A 10000-nucleotide genomic window follows, 5' to 3' on the forward strand; every position below is an offset into this window, starting at 1 on the left:
ACCTTTCCTTCTCTCTCCCTCTCCACCCATACCTCCTCCCCACCCTCTCTCCCTCCCTCCTTCCCTCTACCCAACCCTTCCTCCTTCTCTCCCTTTCTCTCCTTCCCTCCTCTCTCCCTCCCTCCCTCCTTTGCTCCTCCCACCCTCTCTACCTCTCTCCTTCCCTCCTCTCTCCCTCCCTCCTTCTTTCCTCCTACCCTCTCTATCTCTCTCCTTCCCTCCTCCCACCCACTCTCCCTCCCTCCTTCCATCCCTCCCACCCTCTCTCCCTCCCATTCCCTCTCTCCGTCCTTGTATCTCTCCCTCTCTCTCTCTGTCTGTCTCTTTCTCTCTCTTTTTCGGCCACAAACTTGTAACGCCTTTCTTTGTGCAGAGAGGGCGGTCGTGTGAGCTATTTTTATGCTTAAGTAACTCGGGGCGGAAACTTTGGTGCAGTGAAAGCGTTTACAAATGTTTCTTTTCTTCTTCTCTCGGTCTCTCTCTTTTCTTCTTTCTTTTTTTTTTCTTTTTTTTTCTTTTTTTACTTTTCTTTATGACGTTTGGCAAGTTTGGGTTGAGTTTTTTTTGTATTTTTTTTTCTTTTTTTTTGAGTTTTTGTCGTTTTTTTTATCTCTTTTCTCTCTCTCTCATTTTCGTTTTTGGTCTTTTATTTTTTATTTCATTATTATCATTGTTATTGTTGTTGTTGTTTTCGTTGTCATCATTATTTTTATTATCATAATTGGCTTCCATTCTCTTTGACTTTTCTCTTAATTACTTTACATTTTTTTTTTTTTTATAATTTCGAATTTTCTTTGTCACATTTTTATTTTCATTTTTTCGCCGGCTATGTATGTCATTTTTCTTTCATTATCATCATGTTATCTTTTCATTATCACGTTTGTTTTCTTTTCTGTTCGATTTTTTTCTCTCTCTTTCGCCCTCTCTATCGCAATTCCCTTGCTCTTTCTATCATTTCTCTCACTCTCTCTGTCGTATCTCTCTCGCTCTTTCTATCATTTCTCTCTCTCTTTCTGTCGGATCTCTCTCGCTCTCTCTATCATTTCTCTCACTCTCTCTGTCGCATCTCTCTCGCTCTCTCTATCATTTCTCTCACTCTCTCTATCATTTCTCTCTCTCTTTCTGTCGGATCTCTCTCGCTCTCTCTATCATTTCTCTCACTCTCTCTATCATTTCTCTCACTCTCTCTATCATTTCTCTCACTCTCTCTGTCGCATCTCTCTCGCTCTCTCTATCATTTCTCTCTCTCTTTCTGTCGGATCTCTCTCGCTCTCTCTATCATTTCTCTCACTCTCTCTATCATTTCTCTCACTCTCTCTGTCGGATCTCTCTCGCTCTCTCTATCATTTCTCTCTCTCTTTCTGTCGGATCTCTCTCGCTCTCTCTATCATTTCTCTCACTCTCTCTATCATTTCTCTCACTCTCTCTGTCGGATCTCTCTCGCTCTCTCTTTCATTTCTCTCTCTCTCTCTCTGTCGGATCTCTCTCGCTCTCTTTATCATTTCTCTCGCTCTCTCTGTCGTATCTCTCTCGCTCTCTTTGTCATTTCTCTCACTCTCTCTATCATTTCTCTCACTCTCTCTGTCGGATCTCTCTCGCTCTCTCTTTCATTTCTCTCACTCTCTCTATCATTTCTCTCTCTCTCTGTCGGATCTCTCTCGCTCTCTTTATCATTTCTCTCGCTCTCTCTGTCGTATCTCTCTCGCTCTCTCTATCATTTCTCTCACTCTCTCTGTCGGATCTCTCTCGCTCTCTCTATCATTTCTCTCTCTCTCTGTCGGATCTCTCTCGCTCTCTTTATCATTTCTCTCGCTCTCTCTATCGTATCTCTCTCGCTCTCTTTATCATTTCTCTCGCTCTCTCTGTCGGATCTCTCTCGCTCTCTCTATCATTTCTCTCGCTCTCTCTATCATTTTTCTCACTCTCTCTATCATTTCTCTCGCTCTCTCTATCATTTCTCTCGCTCTCTCTGTCGCATCTCTCTCGCTCTCTCTATCATTTCTCTCGCTCTCTCTGTCGGATCTCTCACTCTCTCTATCATTTCTCTCACTCTCTTTATCATTTTTTCTCGCTCTCTCTATCATTTCTCTCACTCTCTCTCTATCATTTCTCTCGCTCTCTCTATCATTTCTCTCACTCTCTCTCTATCATTTCTCTCACTCTCTCTCTATCATTTCTCTCGCTCTCTCTATCATTTCTCTCACTCTCTCTCTATCATTTCTCTCGCTCTCTCTATCATTTCTCTCACTCTCTCTGTCGTATCTCTCTCGCTCTCTCTATCATTTCTCTCACTCTCTCTCTATCATTTCTCTCGCTCTCTCTATCATTTCTCTCACTCTCTCTGTCGTATCTCTCTCGCTCTCTCTACCATTTCTCTCAGTCTCTCTCTATCATTTCTCTCACTCTCTCTGTCGTATCTCTCTCGCTCTCTCTTTCATTTCTCTCTCACTCTCTCTATCATTTCTCTCACTCTCTCTGTCGTATCTCTCTCGCTCTCTCTTTCATTTCCCTCTCACTCTCTCTATCATTTCTCTCACTCTCTCTGTCGTATCTCTCTCGCTCTCTCTTTCATTTCTCTCACTCTCTCTCTATCATTTCTCTCGCTCTCTCTGTCGTATCTCTCTCGCTCTCTCTATCATTTCTCTCACTCTCTCTCTATCATTTCTCTCGCTCTCTGTCGTATCTCTCTCGCTCTCTCTGTCATTTCTCTCACTCTCTCTGTCGGATCTCTCTCACTCTCTCTGTCGGATCTCTCTCGCTCTCTCTATTATTTCTCTCACTCTCTCTCTCTCGCTATCGCATTTCCCTCTTTCACTCTATCACTATTCTCTCACTCTCTCTATCGCATCTTTCTCATTCTTTCTATCGTATTTCTCTTACATTTTTCTTTCGTGTTAGCGTTTCCCCAGAATCGCCCTCTCGTCATTTCAATATATATATATATATATATATATATATATATATATATATATATATATATATATATATATATTGTTTTTATTAATGTTCTTCTTTTCCTTGTTATATTTCTAATTGTTATCATATCCTCGTCATTATTGTGGTTGTATTTATTATTTTTGTTACAATTATTATTTTCGTTATTATCATTATTGTTATATTACCATAATTATCAAAATTCTTATTGCTATATATATACTACGATATTTTTTTTCAAAATCAAGAAATATTTATATTTGAAGACTGATGACTTGTTGACAGATAATGACATATTGCTAATGATTATTATTTGATAATGACAGGTTGGTAATTATAATTATTTGATGACTGACAGGCTGATGAACATAATCATTGAATATACAACGATGTCATTCTGATATGTTGCAATTTAGCCAAACAGCACCAATCATGCAATACCCCCCCCCCCCAAAAAAAAGGTATATATATAATCAGTAGGGAAAAAAGATATATATATACACACACACAAAATCTGTAAAAGTCATCCAATAACTCCCCCTTCTCCAAAAAAAAAAAATATATATATATATATATATATATAATCATTAAAAAAAAAAATCAGCAACATTCAATAACCCTCCCCCCCCCAAAAAAAAAAAATAATATATATATATATGATATATAATCGGTAAAAAAAAATCAGTACCAGTCATCCCATAACCCCCCCCCCTCCCAAGAAAAATAAAAATAAAACAGAAAATATACCAAAAAAAAAAAAAAAAAAAAAAAAAAACTTAGCCATTCGTCTGTTCTCCTTGCTGTTCATTTTCCCGTTGGCTCTGGCACTCCTATATATTACCCGCAGGCACTGGTCCCTCGAGTGCCATCTATCCCCTTATCTATTGCTGCCGCTCCCTGCCGTCTGACCTTGCCATAACACGGGGAAGAGGGAGAAGGGGAGAGGGGCAAGGGAGGAGGAGGGACGGGGGAGGTTGGGGAGGGTGAGGGGGAGGTGGGTGGGGTAGGGGGAAGGGTGAGGGGTAGGGGGAGAGGGAGAGAGGGAAGGGTGAGGGGTGAGAGGGTGGGGGAGGGGGTAGAGGGAGGGGGGGGAGGAAGGGTGAGGGGGGGGGGGGGGGGGGAGGGGAGGTGGGGACTGTTGCTGGAGGGCGAGGGCGACGTGGCCCAGGTAGAGTCAGGGTGAATATGGTCGAGCTTTGATCACACGGCGACTGGCACGGTAGAGTGGATAGCTTTCTCGGGCACTGGCTGTGCGGTTTATCAGGGGTAGGGTTAGGAGGTTTGTATCGGTAGAGGAGATAGTGTGAGTCGTGACGGTGTGAGATGGTTCGTCTGGTGTGGTAAAGGTTCCGGGTATGTTCCCGGTGCTCGGCTGGGAGCGAGGAGTACCCGGACGGGTAGAGCGCTGTGGTGCGGGGGCCCGCCTGCTCTGTGCGCGCGTCGCGTATTGCCTGTGCGGATTGCCCTCCCGTGAGTCTCTTGTCCTGTTCCTTCTGAGAGCTTTCCCATGAGAAAGGGGCCATACACACTAGTCCCGCCGCGGGACGCACCACGACTGAGGCGTGGATGGATGGGGTAGTAGATCGGGGTGCCGTGGTTATAATTTATGAGCATGTTGTGCGTCGCTGCTACTTGATGGGCGGGTTAAGTTAGAAATCTCGCTCTCATTTAAACCTACAAATCCCTACGCCATACTATTCTTTGCATAATCGTATCCTGCCTCCCCGGCCACACTCTTACGCGAATATGAAAAACTTATGGCCTTTGCCGAAAACTAGGAATATTATAAAAAAATTGAATGTCTAACACAGCTCTATAAATAAAACTCTAAACAAAAACTCCTAAAACAAAAACTCAATACTAATATATCACTGTAAAAGAACACAACCCCTTCCACACCCACACCCACACATACTATATCTATCAACTCACTATCACAACAAAACAAACTCAATCTACACTCTAACTCAAACAAAAAAATATATCACACAAAAAATAACCAACCCACTAGCACAAAAATAGAATCCTATGACACTAGTTCTAACAAACTCACAATCACACACTCACAATCACAAAACACTCACACATTCATAAGAGACTCACAACACAAACACTATCTAACACACAACAAAAACACAGAATTTAAGTAACAAACACACAAACACACAATCACTACTCACTCTCTCTCTATATATAAAAAATCAAACTCACGACCCTCACCCCCAAAACCAGCAACGAAAGACAGCATCGCAAGCCACGAACCTGCCTAACCTCGGTTCGTAATCGTCAAATAACCCCTTCAATTAGATGCGTAGATACTGCATATACGCGCGCGTGCGTGTTATTGGTACCAAAAAATTACAATTATTGGTAAAAAATAATAAAACATTATATGACCATTTTTATGAAGTTTGATATAGTTCGCTGAAAATTAAATGATATAATCAGATTATCATAAAAAAAAATCTTGAAAATATTTCTACCAAACTTAAAGAAAAACATATAAACGCCAGAAAAAACCAATAAATCTGTAATGACAGATTGACTTTTAATCAAAACACCTTTTTTTAAATCCGATTTCCTAAAACAACTAACGATTTTAATTTGATATTAACAACATACATTTAAAAAAAAAACAACGTTTGATTTTTATTGTTGGTTTTGAGATAAAGTTAACCTCGTTCTCCTTTCTTTCCATTTCTTTTCTTTTTTTCTCTTTTTCCCTCTTTTCTTTCCTGTTCATCTCCTTTAAGTTGCCAAGGTGTGTGATATGGAGAGAGAAAGAAAGAGGGAGAGAGAGAGTAGAGAGAGAGAGAATAGAGATAGATAGAGAGAGAGAGAGAGATAGAGAGAGAGAGGCAGAGAGAAGAGAGAGAAAAAGGAGAAGTTAGAAGAGTTCAGTAGGGGGGGAGGTTCTGAGGGTGATGGAAGGGGGGAAAAATTGACAAGAGTGAGAGAAGTGCGTCCGGGGTTAAAGGACTAATCTGAAATGGAAGAGGGAGAGAGAGAAAGATAGAGAGGGAGAGAGTGAAAATGGGAGGGAGAGGTTGAAAACGGGAGGGAGAAGGAGAGGAAGAAAAAGAGGGAGATAGAAAGGTCGAAAAAAATAGTGGTGGGACAGGTGGAATCCGGCGGGACGGGAACTATGGACAGCCGATGGGCGCCATCAATTTGGGTTGGGTTATAAGCTATACACCCACTATTAGCATTATATTATTTTTGCCGTCATTTTTCTATCACTATTGCTATTATCACCAGTATTGTTGGCCTTAATCTTTTCTTACTCAATATTTTGCTTCGAATTCTTTTTTATTTTTTTTTTTTGTCGGTCGTTATGTCTAATTCGTTCTTCCTTACAATTCTTCAATTCTCACACTCCCCTCTCATCCATATTATCCTCTCTCTTACCCACCTCACCTCTCCTCAACCACTCTCTCTCACTTCCTTCAACAATTCTCCTCTACCTTCTCAATCTCTCCTCCTCCTCTCTTCTCTCTCTCTCCTCTTCTCTCTTCTCTCCTTTTCATCTCTCTCAACCATCTCAATCCAATTCTCCTCTCTCCTCTTCTCTGTCGTTCTCAATTCGTTCACTTCCGCCCTCCTCTTCTTTGTCTTCTTTCCTTCTATCTCTCCCTACTTCTTCTCTCTCTCTCCTCCCTCCTCCCTCTCTCGTCTACTCCCTCCCTCCCTCCATTACTCCCCCCACCCTCTTCTCCCGTCTATCGCACACTTTACTTACTCGTACACTACTTACCTCTCCCGTCCTCACCACGCCACCCACTCCTAGGTGCCACTTCATTAATGCCAACCTTAGCCACCTTCCACCACATTCCCTCTCCCTCAACTCCCTCCCCCCCACCCTACCTTTATCACCCTACCCCCTCATTAATGCCATTTCAAAATATATTTAGTCGTAGACGTTTTCCATACTTTAAAATTCTGCCGAAAAGTTCAAGCGATAGAAATGCTGGTCAAATTCAAAGACAAGGAATTCATTCTATTTCTCAAAAAAAGAAAAAGAAAAAGAAAAAAAAATGTAGCTTCTTGTTTTTTTTGGGATTAGCTAATCTTTCATACCTTTGTGTTGAGAGTTTTAGAGAATAATCGTTTTGATTTGAAGGATTAGATTGTATTTAAAATGTGTAGAATGTTGAATGTCATGTCATGTTAATACTATTACGTCAGTGTAATTGTCAGGATTACAACCGTCATTTATTAGTCAGATTGCCTTATTCATATTTTATGATAAACACGTTTATCGCAAGATATTTAGTGGCGAACTGTACACACATATTAAACAATCACCAGTATGGCCATGATGCAAAAATGTACTTCTATATAGCCATCTTAAAGGCAAGCAAGCACATACAATTACATCAAATACACACAAAGGCATAAATCATAACCTCACCGCCGATACAAAACAACGCACAAGTATACCAGAAGGAGCTAGTGTACATCAAACCACACCACACACACTATCGATACCGCAAGAATTGCGCTCGCAAGTACTATATACCCCCAACACACCACACACACACACACAGAAACATATTCACAAATACACACCCCATATTCTTACACACAGTTAACACGAATCAGCTACTAGACCGCGTCTCCTAACACAATATAAACACACCCACACAAACAACAGCACCACAGACAACACACACGCGCTTCCAGCAAATACATATACCCAAACACAACAACCGACAGAAACACATATTCACAACAAATCCAACAAACACCCATTCACCGTTGACACATGACAAGTTACACCATCACAACTTAACCCATCACCGAAACACAATAAAATAACACACACCCAAACGACAACACAACAAAGCACAAACACAACCACCCACACACAACACACACACGACAACAACACACCAGACACAAACACACACACATCCAATAACACACAACACAGATCACCACCGCCCATAAACATATTCATCAAATACACTTCACATTCCACACACAAGTAAAATGACCACACAATACACCACACCTGCAGCCTCAATACCGTCCCCTCAGCGACAATTACCACGCACCTATCACGACACACACACACATACACATACACACACACACACACACACAAACAAACACACACACACACACACATCCACGACATACAAGCACGCACAGATACCCAGAGAAATACAGCCATTAAAATATCTTTGGTGTCTCATCCAGCTTCTTACGGACTTTGTGGACGTGATTTCAACAAATTAAATTAATTCTCATAAAAGATATAAAGAATAAATATATATTTAGAGCGAATCCCTTTGAATTCGAGATTGCAGTGTTGGAATCTTCATTTGCAATATCTGATCGTTTATGAAATTCGTTTTGTTTGTTTTGTCTGTCTGTTGTTTTCCTGGTCTTTTGTTTTCATAATCTTTATTCATTTTCTTTGTTATTTGTGCCTAGTTTTTTTCTATCTGTCTCTATTCCTTTTCTTCCATTATTGCGTTTTCACTTTGTCATTTTTTTTTTTTTTCACATTTTTTATTCTTTCTATCTCTTGTCTCTCTTCGCTTCCTCCTTCCTCGCCAATTAATACCTGTTACTCATTTCTTTTCATAGTTTCTTTCTCTTTGTTCCTCAATAACCCACTGCCCCCCCTCCCCCTCCCCCTCCTTACTCTTCCTCTTCCTCTTCTCCCCCTCTTTCCCCTCTCATCCCTCCCCCTTTCTCCTGCCTCTCCGCTCCTTCCCCCCTACTTCCTCCTCTTCCCCTCTTCCTCACCTCCTCCTCTTCTCCTCGATTCTCTTCTTTCTTTCCTCCATCACCACATGCTCCGCCCCCTCCCTCTCTCCTCTCCCCTACTCTCGCTTCCTCTCTCGCACCTTCGCCTCCCCCCTTCTAACTAGGGGGGGTGGAAAAAAACGGGGAGGGGACAAAACAAAAAAAAAAAACCCACACTCTCCCTCCCATTCTTTACGCTTTTACTCCCAACCCCTCTCCTCTTCTCCCCCTCTTCCCATCCCTCGTCCTCTCCCTATTTTTCTTCTACCCCCTTCTCCCTCTTCTCTACCCTCTTCCCCATCTTCTTTTCCCCTTTTCTCTCCTCATCCCCTCCCCTACTTCTCCCTCTTTTCCCCCTCACATCTCCTTCCAACTGATCACCCCCTTCTCCCTCTTCTCCTCCCCTCTCTTCCCCCCTCTTCCATCTCTCCCCTCACCCCCTCCCCTTCTCGCTCTCTCCTCACTCTCCCCCCCCTTTTTCTCTTTTTTTTTTTTTTTTTCTTCTTTTTATTTCCTTTTTCTAAGTTTCTTTTCCCCCTCCTCTACCCCTCTCTTTTCCCCTCTTCTCCCTCCCCTCCCCCTTCCTTCCCCCTTTTCCCTCCTTCCCCTCTCCTCTCCTCTCCACTCTCCTCCCTCTTTCCCTCCCCTTCCCTTCCCTCTCCTTTCCCCTCCCTTCTCCCCTCTTCCCCCTCCTCCTCCCCCCTCTCTATATCTATAAACAAATGACTCAAACAGTAACGTCAACGCACACCAACCTTCTCTGGCAAAAAACATCAGTTCGTCACCACCCCTCCCCTCCTTCCTCCCTAACCCTCCCCTCTTTCCCTTCCTCCCTACCCTCCTCCCTACCCTTCTCCTCCCCTCTCCACTCTCCTTTTTCCTCCCCTCCCCTTTCCTCTCCACTCTCCCAACCCTCCTCCCTCCCTCCTCTCCCCTCCTCCTCCCTACCCTTCTCCTCCCCTCCCTCCCCTTTTCCCTCCCCTCCTCCTCCCTCCTTCTCCCTTCCATCTCCCCTCCCCCCTCCCACCCCTCTCCTCCCTACCCTTCTCCCTACCCCTCTCCTCCCCTCTCCACTCTCCTTTCTCCTTCCCTCCCCATCTCCTCCCCTCCCCCCTCCCCCCTCTTTTCCCCCTTCTCCCTCCCCTCCTCCTCCCTCTTTCCCCCCTTCCAGAATCCTCTTTCATCTTTCCCTCCTTCTCCCCCTTCACGCTTCTCATGCTCCCCCCCCTCCTAACCTCCCCTCTTTCCCCTCCTCCTCAGCTCCTCCCTTCTTCTTTTTGCTCCCCTTCATTATCCCTTTCTCCCTCCC

This window comes from Penaeus japonicus, unplaced genomic scaffold (genome assembly GCF_977035675.1).
Source record: "Penaeus japonicus unplaced genomic scaffold, GWHDUDI00000001_assembly GWHDUDI00000024, whole genome shotgun sequence".
NCBI classification, from domain to species: Eukaryota; Metazoa; Arthropoda; class Malacostraca; order Decapoda; family Penaeidae; genus Penaeus; species Penaeus japonicus.